Raw genomic sequence first — 16648 nt, 5'->3', positions numbered from 1 at the left:
GAAATATCTGTGGGATTGAAATCTTTCCCCCATGGTATATGATTTCTGTAAATCAATGATGTTTGTTTCAAATCAAATGTTCCAACTCTCGTGAAAACAGAAAACTACACGAACAGATTACAAACCCATACAGAGAAGCGAGCAACAGAAGGGGGAAAAGCCTTCTGCAAAAATACTTTTGAACTTTAGAGGACGAGACACATGCTTGTTCCTCCGAGGTGGAAGAAATGGAAGATTTTTCTTTCTTTTTTTTCTTTCCTTTTTTTTTTTTTTTTTAAATAGACATATGTAGAACATTTGTTTCCGTTTTATTTCTGCTGTCATAATATGATGGTTTTATTCAGTTTTTAAAACATGCTTCAGCTGGAAACACTACATCTTTAAATCAGGCAACCCTGGCGTCTGTGTGAATTCCCTCGCTGCTCTCCCTCACCTTACCCAGGTGCATGTTAAATCAGTATTAATGACAATATCATTCTTGTGCAGTCATCTCCTGCCTGCAATTTGGTTTTAATTACCCGCCACGTTGTCTTTCCCCCTCACTGACAGCCATTAAATAGGGAATGACACCAGAGCCATAGTTGTGCGGAATATTCACTCCGCCAGTCCATCCCCCCTCAAAAAGCAGGCTGCAGTGCCTCCTAGTGGCGGAGATTAGAAAGGGCCGTTATTGACATCGCAGACTCTCCACGCAGTTTTCACGTTAATTTGGAGATCTGGGCCAGATCTGGAGCTCACTGATTATATTTAAAGAAAAAGAAGAAAAAAGAAAAGAAAAAAGAACGAAAAAAGTAGAAGAAGAAAAAGAAAATTAAAATATCATTTATCAATTAAGGAAAAATTGTGATTTTGTCAAGTTTTTTCATTGAAATACTTAAAGTAAATCAACATGCCATTGAACCTTTGTCTGACTTTCTAAAATGGAGGCTGAGAAACAACAAACTTGTCACATAAAAGGCAACTGACCAAAGCAAAGGTGAGTGGAAAGTCCTGCAGGAGTTAGAACTTCAGCTTTTCCTCCTTCTGCACGCTGTTTACTCTTACGCCACAGAAAAGGTTTTTCTTTCTTTCTTCCCTTCCTTCCCCCCTTTCTTATTTTGTCTTTTTCTTTTTTTTTTAATTTTACGAACTCCCTTTATTTTTATATGAGTTAAACATCCTTCTAAGGTATGAGCGGGCACAAATACATGTAAACAGTATTTTCTGTGCAATTATGCCGTTCGTAAGTGTTTTTTAAACAAAGTTCTCCCTTACACAGGAGTTTAGCACTGAAGTTGTCCAAATGTTCACTTTTAGACACTGTACAGATGCTTTAGATTGAAGATGTTCGTATAATGGCTATCGTATTTTGTATTTTTTTTTTTTATCAGTTAAAATGAATCTGCGGGCACGTGCGTTTCGCAGGAAGGACGTCGGACCTCTGGCGCTATAAATTAAAAACATTGCTTCTAAACAATGCATCGCAGCGCACTTGGAGGGGGAGCGTCGGGAAGGAGCCAGTTTCAGTTTTTGCTTCATGATTTTTCTTCGCACCGACTTCTCCTCGGTTGGAAGGTTGACGATTCGTGGGCTGGTTGCTCTTTCGCAGTTGTTTGCCAGCTTCTTTCAACAACCGTAATTACTCATTTTTACATGCGGCTAAATGCGAGTCACAGCTAACTGCTTTAATTGGAATCGGAAGAGTACATCGTATATGCAACAACTTGTGCACACGTAGACTGTGTGTGTTTGTGTGTGTGTGTCCGTGGATTCATTAAACCCAGACATAAAATAGCGATACTGGTCATTTCAGTGCATCTCACTCATTCTCCATTCTCCCACCCTGTACAGTAATGTAACATATAACTTCATCTGTGATTATTGCTGCTGCTTTTAAGAATAACACTTTATTTACATTTTTAAAATAAATATGAAGCAGCATTTTTTTTTTTTTTGGAAAAATGGAAAATGTTAAAATTATATTGGTTAGACCATGACCTCAAATTTTTAAAAAAGACATTGGAGTAACTTGGTGTTTTGCTATATGAGAAATTTTAAATTGCCTCCATTTGCCTCATAAACTGGCTTTTAGTACCTCTGATTAGCATCACCCACAGAATAAACTACTTATTGTCTTCAAAACTTAGGAAATGGACATATATATTTTCAAAATTTTTTACAATTTGCATTCTTTTTTATTGATGTCTACTCAGTTTACAATGTGTTGTCAGTTTCTGGCGTACAACATGTTTCCGTCATATGTATACATATATTCATTTTCATATTCTTTTCCCATGTAGGGTACCACAAGATCTTGGAGTTTGAGATTTGCAAATACTAACTACTGTATATAAAATGAACATATATTTTTAAAGAGAAAATGGGCTCGTTTGATTTGTGATTTCCTTTCAGAGCAAGTATTTGATCTTTTGAATGTTGCTTGAATGGATTTGATTTATTATTTTAAGGACTATTTTGCATTATTAAATAATAGCTAGGAAAATTGTTATTCCTTCTAGACTGAAACGGGAAGCATATAAATGCAATGATGGAGGTTTAATCTCTGATACCGCTTACATATATTGGTTTACAGCTATATTGTGTCCAGTTAGACTGATTTTTTTTTTCGTTCCTAATATGAAACTTGATGCTGGGAAATCTGATAAGTGAGTTTCATTTCCCTGGAAATTTATTGCTTCTATATTCAGGCGCAAAGAAATGGCACAAGTAAAAACAATGAGTCTGTATGCAAGGCATTAATTAGGGCCCACTATTAGGGAAAATAGTGGTATTTTCCCAGGAAGAGTCTGCTTGGGGAAAAAGAGTTATTTGAGCAACTGGAAGGACAAGGCACGCTCTTTCTTTTCGGATCGATCATCCTTCCCTTTGCCTGATGGGGGTAATAGCAAATCAGTATGTTTTTCAGGCTTTTTAGATCAAGGAGAGGAAACACCGTGGAAGACAAGAGGGTTTGTGTGCTGTTTTCCAGGCACTTGGGCAGAGAAGCAGCCCAGTGATTGCAGACTGGGGCAGGCACTCAGTGCCCAACGCCCTGGGCAGGCTGGGCTCCACCTCCTCTATGCCCTCTCCCCGTATTGTGCCGGCAACATGCTTTGCACACTCTGATTTCCACTCAGTTGCCCATGCCTACTGCTTGATACATTACAGATGGGATGACAGAAGCTGGAGAACTTTTCAGAGAGCAAACAGTATCATTACATTAATTAAACCAATGATTAAAATTGCTGTGACTATAAAAGACCCAACGCTGGGCATCATGGGAGTGAGACAACACTAATACTGGCGCTATCTGTTGAACATCCTCTGGATGCCGGATCCTGCACACAAAGCCCCTTACTTTGTGGTGAATCCACAGGCACGGTTCCAACGATGACACTGGGGCTCTGGGAGGAAAGGCTTGTCTGAGGCACTGCCACCAAGAACAGAATTGGGCTTGTGGGGGTCTCATCCATCTGCCTGACTACAAAGTTCATACTTTTTTTTTTTCCCCACTAAACAGCAATTGCCAATTTCAAGAAATTTACACTCTCAACTTGGATTTATGAAAGAAGACAAACAGTGTGTTACCAGATGCAAATGGCAGGTACTATACATCATACCATATATCAGCAGGGGCTGAAGACATCTTGGCCAGGGAGAGAGTCACTGTCGGCTTAGACATGACGGGGATCTCTGAGGGGCGACGGTAAAGCACAAGAGATTGGAGAACATTTCTGGGAGTAGGGGAGGAGATCAACCTGAAAACACACACACACACACACACACACACACACACACACACACACACACACACACGAGTACACACATGCATACACAGATAGAAAGTGGGGGGTGTGCCATTTGACAGAATTTAAATCAGTCTCACTGAATAAATTTTTCTTTTAAGACTGTCTGTCCAGTTGGCAGTTGGTGGTATTCAAAGGGACTGGAAAGTTTGAGTTAAATAAAACCAGGCCAGTTGCATTAATGCAGGACTTTTCAGAGCCTTCAGCATGTGACAGTACAATATGGATAACAGAAAGATATGTGTTCGGATATGTGTTTCCTGAACTAATTTGTCAAATGTTTATTTTTTTTTTTACAGTCCCTTTGTCGGGAAAAGGTTATAGACATATTGCAGAAAATGTTGCTGCAGGGAGGAGGGGAATTTGAGCTAATAGACAGGAATTGTTAAGTACTTGATTAAGATAGATTATCCTGTAGGCAATGAAAAGCCACCAAGGGTCTTTGCACAGGGAGCTGATTTCTACTATTCCGTTAATGATAGTTCCAATCTCCAAGGCTGAGACAGCGAGAGTAGCATATTCTCAAACACTGTGGGGCCAAACTTGTCAAAACAAATATGATCCGCTTCCTTCTTGGTTTACATCATAAGCAAGCATGTGCTTTGCGGTGCTGATTTACTGGAATTAATCCAAACGCTGTGGTTGGAAATAACCCACGCTTTACAGGTTTTATGGAGTACTGGGGTGATATTTCAATCTTGCTGAGTATTAAGGATGGCAAAGAAAAGAAGCTGGGGTAGATCACTGAGCAAAGCCTCTCAAAGGTTTTTGAGCACATATGGCATCTCACAAGAAGCAGAAAGCAGGAAACGTGAGCCCAAATGGGGACCAGGGCCACCCTGGGAGACGCTCAGACGTTTGTTGCCTTTATTTACTACCTACAGTTCTGAATTCTGAGGGTTCCAGACTTCTCCCCAGAAGATCATCTTCTAAACGTTGCCCATTTTCGTGCAGATTTCTAGAAGCATCCATGAGTTTAGAAGTACAGCACCGGGATTTATTCTCATGATATTATTAGATGTTGAATCTGAGTAAAACATGCTAAAATTCAGTGAATAATAATAAAAAAAATGTTTCATATGCTGGACACTGTCATAAGCACTTTAAATGTATTTACATATTTAATTTTTATAATCTCAGAACAAATGCATCAATGTCCTAGTTTTACTAATCAGAAAACTTACATCAGACAGAGGTTAAATAGTTTGCCAAGATCAAACAATGAGATTAGAGTTAGCTGGAGTTCGACTCGGCTGGGCTTGGATTGGGTTAGTGAGTACTGAATTCAGGCATTTGGTTAGATTTTTTGCTCTTAACCACTCTTCTGTTCTGCCACATTCTGGTTAAGGGTTTGGTTTCAAAAGACCTCCCTGGTCCTTCCGGTTCAGGCCTGTAACAGTAATAATAGCTAACAGATTAAACAATGCACCAGACTATATGGAACTAATTATATTGTTTATCTCATTTAATTCTTGCAACCATTCTAAAGGGCAGGTGGACTTGTGAACCCCACTAGGTATGTGAGAAAACTGAGGCACAGAAGCAAGGAGCCCCACATTCAAACTGACAGGGCTTATGAGAGTAAGTCTGCAGTATGCACCCAGGTCTGACTCTGAGATGGTTGTTATAGCTACTTTTTATTTAAAAAATATCCTTTGGAAGTTTGCTATGTTAAGTAAAAGACAGATGAAAATCACAGAATCAGATCTTGTATTGGGGGCTTTTTAGTTTCCTCTTCCAATTGAAAAATGATGTGGAAAATATTTATTACTCCCAGATCCCAGGGTTTTAGTGGACTGGATTCGTCTTATATATGCTGGTGTATCTACTACGCATCTGCAAAACTCATTTTGATCTTTTAAAATTTCTCTTTTTCATTCTCTTCTTCCAAAAATGTTCTAAACAAACATCATCCATGAGTGTGAGTGTTCTTTCTGAAAGTCAAACACTAATGACACTCAGCTATACTACTGACAGCCTTTTTTTCTCATATTGATCAGGGCAATTGGAAGAGCATGGATGTTCAAGAATGGCAGGTTATATATAATAATATACTAGCTGACTACTTTAAAAACTGAGAGTTGGAAACACCACAATCCAAATGAAAGGTTCTCACACCCAAATGATTCCTTATGTTGTCGTCTTTTTTGAAGAAGTCAATTGGATAATTCTTTATGAATTCTTTCCTATGAAAAAGAATTGATTATTAGTAATTACCATGTGTAATTTCCCTTTTAAATTAAAAATTTAAACAATTTTGTAAATGTGTTCTCTGATGTGCTTTTGGTCCCTAACAGCATTCTATCCAAATCACTGCAAATATCACTATATTGTTCTCATATTCTGACTTTCCTACAATAAGGATATAGCTGTAAGTCATTATTTCCCAACAAAACACTGTCATTAAATGAAATATTAATGGATTTTCTCCTCCACAAACTTCTTTCCTTTTAAGTATGTCTAGAAAGTTGTTGAGTACCAGGAAAGACCTTTCTCTACTGCAGAAATTCTCAGTCCTTTGTTAGTGACCCTCGTGGTTCTGTAAAAGGGACTGTGACGAGCTGCACTTTGAAACTTGTCTCTGGAGCATTTTTAATGTAAAATATTTATTAACATTCTGGTATAAAATATGAGATAAGGTATGAAATATTTGTGCTTTAAAACAATTTGAAAACACCTATGCAATTAGTGGCTGATGATGATACGTAATTAGTGATAGATGTTTGAGGGTCATGGAGATAAACATAATGTGTTTAGGTTTGACTAATACTTTAAAACGTCATCTCAGGAAAGAATATTACATTCAACACATACAATTGACAACGGTTGTAATCTGTTATCTACACAGAGGTTTGTATACCTACTCGATGGAAACAGATAGTGTCCAAACGTTCAAATGATAGTGTCCATTTGGTTCTTAGAGTATCAAGGTATGAGATTTCCATGCATGAGAGAGAACCCGGAGTATTTTAATCAGAAAGGTATTTAAGAAAGAGGATTGGGTACTTCTAAAACTTTTCAAAGGACTGGAGGAACAAGCTTTCAGCTGCGGCTTCAGGAATGATTCTAGCTCACTTGCAAGCTATGCTGGGGAAGATACATCTCTCTGAGGAATCAGGAAGATGGTCTGGATGCTGCCATTGGAACACTGGATGTGGCCAGGAACACGCAGTGAGTGCTGTGATCTAAGAATCACAAAGAAGCGTCTATGGCGATTGTAACTGCTCCTGCTGCAGCTGCCACTGGACCACCTGGAACCTGAACCCGGAAACTGCACGGCGGTGGTAGGAGGAGCCATGGCAGCCCCCACTTTCCCAAGACCTTTCGTTGGCAGAAAAAGCCAAAACGCAACAGGAGCTGGCCTTCACCTGATAATCTGCTTTGGAATTTTTTTTTCTTTTTATAAGTGCATTTTTACAACTGCATTTTATCTAATGCATATTTGGGAAGGTGAGAAATGCCATTTTTAGTTTTGCAGCCTCTGGAGTTTAGGGAGACATACTAGAAAGAGAGGGCAATGTGCACTGAGGGCTAGTCTACTATATTTAGCACATCTTGAAAGACGCCAGGTAAGATTCTGAAGGCTGCGTGGTTCTTATCCATGCCAGGGCTGGGTTGGTCACAGATACTCTGGGATCGTATGCTTCTAAGTTAAAAAGTAACACTGAAAATGAGACATGGGAAGGGAACTTTTCATGGGAATCATGTTTCTGAGGAAGAAAATAAGATTTGAGACTTTCTTGGTAGTGCTGATGCCACGTTGAAATGATAACAGGGAAGACTTCTTTTGGGATGGAGACTGGAGATGATTGAATAATGTGGGGAGGTATAAAAATTTACACGTGTGCCATAAACTATTTATTTTTTCTTAAATCATGTAACTGTTGATTTTCCTCAATCATTTTTGGCATTTATCTTCTCTCTTTTTTGAAAGTTTTTAAGTGTTCTTTTATGCATTTCCCAGTTGGAATTTTTGCTTACCTAGTTAGTTGTGTGTGTTCCCAAACCTGTTTTTGCTACTTGTATTTACATATCTTCCAGGGAACTGATTTCAGTTTATGCAATAATCTTGATTCCTTTGTAAAACCTATTGTTTAATGATAAATGAACATTCAGTAAAGATTTTACAGAAATCCCTCACTCTATTTCACACATAAACTACACTTGTATTACTTTGTCTATAATTTCTAGTTTTGGTGTTTTGAAATGGAAGAACATAGACTCTTGCAAACAAAACAGAGGAATAACTTTTTCTAGCTTTTTATACTTTGTTTCACTTGATTTTTTTTTCATTTGTATTACTCCTATTTGAATCAACAAAATTTTTAATCAAGATTGTATGTTCTAGATTTTCTGAAGCATTAAATATAGTTTCATTTTTTAAAAACTATTTTTATACTCATATAGGCTATAAAAGAAACTCATTCTTCTATATTTTATGTATGTATTTATTCACCTTATTAAAATAGAGTCAGTTTACAAATGTGTCAATTTCTGGTGTACAGCATAATGTTTCAGTCATACATATGCATACATATATTTCTTTTCATATTCTTTTTCATCATAGGTTACTATAACGTATTGAATATGGTTCCCTGTGCCATATAGTAGGACCTTGTTGGTTATGTATTTTATATATAGTAGTTAGTATCTGCAAATCCCAAACTCCCAATTTATCCCTTCCCACCCTCTTCCATCCCTAGTAATCATAGGTTTGTTTTCTATGTCTGTGAGTCTGTTTCTTTGTAAATAAGTTCATTTGTGTATTTCTTTTAGATTCCACATACAAGTGATATCATATGGTATTTTTCTTTCTCTTCCTGGCTTACTTAACTTAGAATGACAATCTCCAGATCCATCCATGTTTCAGCAAATGGCATTATTTTGATCTTTTTTATGGCTGAGTAATATTCCTGTGTGTGTGTGTGTGTGTGTGTGTGTGTGTGTATCTCACAACTTGTTAAAGACTTTGACATAAGACAAGACACTATAAACCTCCTAGAAGAAAACATAGGCAAAATGTAAATCTCAACAATGTTCTCCTAGGGCAGTCTACCAGGCAATAGAAATAAAAGCAAAAATAAACAAATGGGGCTTGATTAAACTTATAAGCTTTTGCACAGCAGAGGATACCATAAGCAAAGCAAAAAGACAAACTACAGAATGGGAAAAAATATTTGCAAACAATGGGACTGACATGGGCTTCATCTCCAGAATATATAAACAGCTCATACAACTTAACAACAAAAAAGCAAACAACCCAACCCAAAAATGAGCAGAAGACCTGAACAAGCAATTCTCCAGTGAAGTCATACAGATGGCCAATAGGCACATGAAAAAATGCTCAATATTGTTAATTATCAGAGAAATGCAAATCAAAACTACAATGAAGTATCACCTCCCACTGGTCAGAATGATCATCATTAAAATGTCCACAAACAATAAATGCTGCAGAGGTTGTGGAGAAAAGGGAACCCTCCTACACTGTTGGTAGGAATGTAGTTTGTTGCAACCATTATGAAAAACAGTATGAAGATTCCTTTAAAAACTGAAAATAGACTTACCATATGATCCAGCAATCCCACTCCTGAGTATATATCCAGATGGAGATGCACCCCAATGTTATAGGAATACTATTTACAATAGCCAACACATGGAAGCAACCTAAATGTCCATTGACAGATGACATTCTTGACGTGTGAGACTTCCCTTGAGATTCTACAAGGCTAAGGGTTGTTGCACCAATACCTACATTGGTGGCCTTAATTTTTATTCCTTTCTTCCTTTTCTACTTCTTTTCTTTTTCCATACTGATTCTCCCATATCTGACAAGTTATGGATATATTCTTCATTTTATCCAAACTCTCTCTAGACACATGCATGCACACACACACACACACATACACACACACACACAAGTATATTTATATAGACACATTCCTTCTTTTATTTATTTTTTAAGCTAAATCAGACTATGGTTATTTACATTGAGTTACAATTTATATACAAATGTTTTAAAACACTTTTAGAAAAGAATATTCACTTTACAAATGGACTCATAGATTCCCTAAGTAGAAAATTTAAGAACAATCATCTATTTGTTTATTAATGGAAGTTCATTTTATATTCTACTTTTGGGAATATAGTTTAAATACAAAATAAGATCCCTGTAGAAACAGAGGACATGCTTTATTTAATGCATCAAATTTAGTGAAGACAACCAAAATGCCTGTGCTGGAGAAATACTTTAGTTCACAGTAAATATTCTCTGAGGGCAAATCTAGTTTAAAAATATTATAGTTATTTTTAAAATAATATTTCAATAAATAAACACATTAAGGAAATAGAAATGAATACAGAATTATTCAGGTTACCCTTTATAGCCTCAATTTTCTCTTCTGGAAAATAGGTACTACATATGCGTTCTCTATACTAAATTCAAGTGTTACTTGTAAATATTAATTAGAAAGTGCTTTGGGCAAGGGTGATGGAAGAATAATGGCCTGAAAGACACAATAAGGTACCAAAGGGATGCCAAGAAAATTACTATCACAGAGGGTATATGTAGAGGTGATGTTATCAACGTGAAGTCATACAGGTTGCAATGTATAGATGAGGGACAGTTTCATGAAGATATAAAGAGTTCAAGCAAATGTCCTTAGGATTATAGGAATCACAGCACCGCTATCGTTGCACCACCTCAAGGGGCACTACTTCCATAGAACGTGAAGTGAATAGTGCCCTTTGCTCAGCGTCACTGAAACTCTGAAACTTTAAACATATTAGATGGCATTTGAAGGGGAATTATAAGTGTTGAATCAAGTACATGTCCTGCATGGCTGAAATGAATGTTAATGAGAGCACAAGGGTGAGGAACATATGCCAGTTTGGGTGGTGACATACAGGTCAAAGTCAGTCTGGATAAGAGGTTGAGAGACAGAGACAGAGAAAAGAAACTAAGTGATCATTGACTTTTATGTAAAATTTTGCTTTATTTGGTGGTACTTGATTATATGAAATTTCTAGATTCTGCTATATATGTTGATAAGAAAATTTTAGAGATGTAGGTTGTTACAAAATATGTCATCTTTATCCTGTAGAAAATGGGGAATCATCCATGACTTTTGGGTAGATACTTACCATGATCATACTGTTGTTTTAGAAAAGCTATTCTGTAATGTAGGGTAAATTTCAATGGAATGAAACTTGATTACATTTTCCAGGTATTTAAGAAGTCCAGAAATGAAATGTTTAGCATTTTAAAATGGTTTATAAAAAGAAAAAGGACTGAACCAAAGACACTGAAATGAGAATAAATAGGATTTGATGACTTTGAGTTTCTTAAGGACGTTCAGACTTGCATGATTAGGAGATGGTAATGCTACTCATAGAAATGGAATCATGGTCTGTGGGGTTGAACATAGTAAAAGAATTGCTTTAGATCGAGATTGCAAGTTGTAAACATCTCTCTGTCATAAACTTTCATTGTTCAGGTAACTCTATAACTTACAAAATTATATTCAAGATCACCATGAATAAAATAATGATGTAAGGATTTGCACTTACTATCTATTATGGTCATAATCATGTTGGGTAACAAACTACCCCAAAACTTACAGGCTTAAAGCAACAACCATTTATTACTTCTCATGAGTTTACAGGTCAGCTGGGTAGTTCTGTTGATCTGAACTGGACCCATTTTACCTCAGTTTGGTTTTGGCTTATTCATGAGTCCAAGGTCAGCTGGTCAGCTGGGAGTGGCTAGTCTACACTAACCTCAACAGCAGTGGCTCTGATCTTCCTGACTTGTCTTTCATGAACATTTCACCAGTGTAGTGAACATGTTCTCATGACGGTTGCAGGAGACCAAGAAAAGGAGTGGGGATGTAGAAGTTTTCTGAAGCCTATGGTTGGTTGGTTGGTTGGTTGGTTGATTGATTTAGTATACCTAATTTACAACTTTGTGTTAGTTTCTGGTATACAGCAAAGAACTATGTTCAATATCTTATAATAACCTATAATGGAAAAGGATATATATATATATATAAAATTACTTTGCTGTACACCAGAAGCCTCTGTTTACATGTTTGAGATTGTCTCATTAGCCCAAGACAAATAGCAAAGTCCAGAGTCAGTGTAGGAAGGCATTACAGAAGAATGTGCCGGGGGGGGTATTATTGCAGAGAATTCATCTAATGTAAAGGCTTTCAAAGTCCCCTCCATGGTGTCACTGAAGAGGATGAGGCATCAGATGGCTGTCATTATTTTAACATAGGAAGGGCCCTGCAGTTGGCTTGATGATTTTTCTAGTCTGTGGCCACAACCTCATGCTTGAAAATTGTCCTAATCCTCTTGAGTTTCTTTTACTGATGCAAAAGCCAATACCATGACAAATTGAAACAAAATGAAAATTTGTTGGAAGTTTCCTTTGCTTATTTTTGCTCCCTCAAGTCATTCAGATGGTCTTCTGAATATAGGAATGTATATGTTCCCACTGAGGTTTATCTTTACAAGGGTTGATGTATGTAGTTAAGATTTATTCTACTTATTTCAAATGGTAAGACTATGTTTTTCTCTGAAGATCTTTCTTCTTCTAATATTAAATACCTAGTATTTAGAAAATGTATTATTTTAAAAGTGTTGGCATAATCCTCAATTTCATCTTAATTAAGTTTTGTAGAGCTCAGTGCCATTTTTAATGCTGACCGTTGCTTTGCAAAGCATTTCCACAGCTACGTTCAGTTGTGGGATACAGTGCAGACAAAATACAAAATTCCATTGTGTACTTTTCAGCTTTCATTCAAATGTCAGTCTCAAATGAGAAAGTGCCCAACCTTCCATCAGGCCTTCCTCCACACACTGCAGGTCCATCAAGGTTGATATTCTTGCATTAGAAGAACTTTTCAGAAGATGGGTAATGTTAACTTTATTTTCTACTCCTTCTCTTTTAGGTGTTGAGAGCTTGAATTGCTTTAAAAGTATATTTAAAATATTTGATTAAATGACTTTATTTCCTGAATGTCATTTTTACAAAATGCTTATGAGTCTGTCTTAATTAGAGAAAACCATTTTTATTTTTCATTTATGTTCTATCAGGGGGAAAAAAAAAAGGCTACCCAGTCATGTTTCCTTACTTTTATTGGTTTATCTTGCCAATATGTATGTACCTGTGTTGAAGACAAAGTAAAAGAAATTAATGACAATAATATAATAGTAACAAAAGAAAGGCATTTAGTAAAATCCTTACAAAAAGGTGTCTGGGAACTAATGGGATATAAAGGGCCCTCAACATCCCAGCACCTGATTTTATTATTCTTTCTCTTCCCATGTGGTTTCCATCTGTTTCTTGTGAAAAATTTCACTGAGGTCCAGTTCACAGTAGGGCTAACTGAGCTCTTTAGAAGAGCCTGACCCTCAACTGAGCTATTGGGTCTAAGGTGTAAGTCTTGGATCTGATTACGTCTCCGATCCTGGCCCATTTCAGGAAATTAGAACCTGACCAGCTGTGTTTCCCAGTTTGTAGGTTGAAGGCTGTTACCTGACTTTTTCTCACCCAGTGTGCTCTCCTTTACTTGGGAGTAGACACAGATGTATCCACTAAACAAATTTGCCCCAATGTTCAATCATGATTTTGCCAAATCAAGCACCACCTACATTCTTCTTAACAGTTGGTGTGTACAATATTGTCACTTTTTAAAAATATTTAAGTATATTTTAAATAAAATTTTGTATGACTAATACAATGAGAAACTACTACTGTTATCTTAACTAAAAAGTAGGTAGTCATAAAAAATAATACATAGACATCAAAGCATAGTTTCTAAATTTGAGCTATATATCCTGGCTGGCCAAAGCTGCTATGTGCCTGAGGTCTTCGTTTGATAAAAAGACAAGCAATCAAATGTTCAAAAGACGAGCATCAAACAGAGCCTTCCTCTGAGATAGCCAGAAAGATGCAAACATCTTTGAAAGGAGAAATGCTTTTTACCTGTATAAATAAATGATTTACCATTTATTTAAGGCCTCATTGAAGGAGTTCTGATCCATTTCTATACATGCTTCCCACACTTTAGGAAACACTATATTAAACTAATTTCAGCTCAAAGAGGGCAACGCCGGCTTTAGGTTTGGCTGGTGATGCCTGGAGCCCTGTAGACGAGAGAGGCGCCGTGAAATGAAACTTCTGTGCCTCCACGGACTCTCTTCCCACCCTCTGCTCTCTCATCACAGATGCCAATGTCTTCTTTTCTTTCCCTGTTTTTGTGTAGAGCCCTCTCCATGACCTTGTTCCAAGCCAAATGATATCCCTTTTTTTTATGAACTAGTTTCAGGATGCAGGCTCCTCATGTGTTCTTTACGGTGATGCTAAAAACCAGTACATTCAAGTCCTTGGTGACTAATTTGGCTCTGAGAGGTTAGGAAGGGGTGAGGATGAGGCAATTCTACACTGTATCTATCTGGTGAGGAGTAAAGAGCAGATTAATTTGTGAGACAGAGCACTTCCACCCTTTTCCCTTTGGCTTCAAGGTTTATTTAGAATTCATGAAGTTGTGTCTGTACTAAAGAGCTTTGAACCATTAAAGAGAATTATTTAACAAAATTTCTAAAAATGCCAGTGCAAATTGGTTTGTCTTGGAATTCTGGCGCTTTGTTATTTTGCCACCAAGAAAAGAGCTTTAAGAAAAAAAAAAAAGCTTGAGGGAGAATATGAATGTAATAAATATTTCATTTTTGTAGCACATCGTGCATTGTTCTTTAGTTTCAGACCTTGCCAGCAGTCAACACAGTAGTAAATTTCAGCACCTGTGGACCTGTTTCAGTAATTTATGATTTCCATTAGATTTCCATTAGAGATGGGCTGAAACAGTTCAGGCAAGTTCATGCTCCTCCGCCATGAGCACGTTTGGCCTGAGGGATTGTTTGCATGTGGGTATTTTGGCAGCACGCAAACTCTTTGCTGCTTTTTCGCTATTGTTTTCTATCATTCGGGGGCTGCTCAGAACACAGAAAGATGCTATGATCATCTACCACTTAGGATTCCTCTTCTGCTACAACCTGTACGTGTTTGATCCATTCACTTAGCAACTATTTAGTGAGCACTTGTTCAGTGCAGTGCCTGTGTCCCTGGGGATTCACAGATGAATAGGAGATGTGTCATCAGAGCAAGGAGTTCCCTACGGGAAGGACAGTTCATCAAAAAGAAATGCAATTAAGTATCGTCATACTAAGTACAGATAAACAAGTAGAATAAATGGCTAACACAACTGGAGACTCTTGAAAAGAAAGACGAGGCAGTGCTGAAGACAGGAGGAGGGCACATATTCTTGGCCGGAGAATCGGTGTGAGCGAATGCTCAGAGACAGGAAGCATCCTTCATCTGCACAAGAGGCACGGATTTCTGCAACACGGATTGGCAAGATAAGCCAGGAGTTTCAAAAGCCATGGACATTCTTAGAGACCACTTGGGGGTTTGACTATAATGACAGTAATATTTTTAAACATTGTAATGGGATTTTTTTTCCTCCCAAGTTAAAGAGAATGAGAATTGTTAGAGCAGGAATGAGAAGAGAAAGAAAGAGTTTAAGCTCATTCTTTGACATCCAGAAGAGGATTTTTATCTGCATAACAAGACTGTGCTTGAAATCCTGACAATGTCAAAGGGGGAAGTGACTGTTCCAGTCTCTCCACCTGGAGCAACGGACAGCCTGGCACATAGTCTTAGAGTTTCACTGGGTGCTTAGAGAAGAAGAATGAAAGGACATGGTGGAGGAAATGAAAGTCCTTAACTCATCAGTTCTGAGCCCAGAGGAATACGGGCAAAGGAAGGGAAGCAATAGAAAGTGAGGACATGGGAATACTGTTCTTATTCCCCCCTAAACCTCATTGTGTGGAGGGGAAGGATGGTACTTTGAATTCAACACATCAGTATGGGAGCGCTATAGAGAAGGCTACACAGTTTTTTCAGGAGACTTCTCATGTGCAGTCACTTCTTAAGTGATACAGAAAAGGTGGCAGGGGGCGGTGAGAGGAAGCAGGTAGGGTGCAGAGCTTAGGGAAATGCTCCGTTTCCCTTAAGGCTGGTTGTGGTGCTCATAGCACCCAGGGGTGAGGTGTCTTTGAGCTCCAGGGAGGGCATGAGAAAAGGCCAAGCTCAAGGGGGGCCCAGCAGAGGCCTGGGATCCAAGGGAAGAGGCCACAGGATGTGGACGTGGCCACAAGAGTCAAATGACTGAGGCTGTAGACAACACCACATGGCTCTGAAAAACTAAGCATGAGAAGTGTCCTGGTGGTGCCCAGGCTGAGCAGGGGCCAGACCAGCAATGGGGGGGGGGGCCCAGTGAGAATCCACAGGGTTCAGTCTGACCCTGACTTTCCCCAACTCCTGGCCATCAGGTGGTCACATATCCCTATTCCCCTAAATGCAATTAATAGATAGGGGAAAAGAAACAAAATCTAAGAAACTGAGTGTTTTGCTTAAATAACTAACCATGTGCCTACAGGAATATTTAATGATTTCCATTGGGCTACATTCAACCAGCTTGAACTAAAATTTTCTATTCTTTGACTCTTCTCATTAAACCTAGGTTCATTAGAAAAGACAGTTCAATTATTAAAAAAAATACTACATTTATGTGCATGTCAACCTTGACATGTAACTTTTAATGAGTACATATGCTATAATTCACTAAAATGCTTAATATAGTCTGATTTAGTCTCTTCTTTATCCATAGTCTGACAAAGTGCAGGAGCCTAGCAAAAAAAAAAAAAAAAATGTTTTAAAGATGAGCTATTAAAAAATCTACCATGAGAACAACTCTTTCTGGAATAAAGATGTTCATTAAAGCATTATTTACAATGGCAAA

The 16648-nt window shown here is 37.7% G+C and overlaps 1 long non-coding RNA gene across 1 annotated transcript; it reads left to right on the top strand.

Annotated features, from left to right (window-relative positions):
- The first annotated feature begins 400 nt into the window (after positions 1–400).
- Positions 401–1774, top strand: LOC141575230 (uncharacterized). The gene is made up of 2 exons (XR_012502666.1): positions 401–976; positions 1371–1774. It is a non-coding gene; the product is annotated as an uncharacterized LOC141575230 (long non-coding RNA).
- The last annotated feature ends 14874 nt before the right edge of the window (positions 1775–16648 follow it).

The sequence above is a fragment of the Camelus bactrianus genome, chromosome 27 (genome assembly GCF_048773025.1).
Source record: "Camelus bactrianus isolate YW-2024 breed Bactrian camel chromosome 27, ASM4877302v1, whole genome shotgun sequence".
In the NCBI taxonomy this organism is placed as follows: domain Eukaryota; kingdom Metazoa; phylum Chordata; class Mammalia; order Artiodactyla; family Camelidae; genus Camelus; species Camelus bactrianus.
Note: the sequence above shows the minus strand (reverse complement) of the source record. Positions and strands in the feature narration are given on the sequence as shown.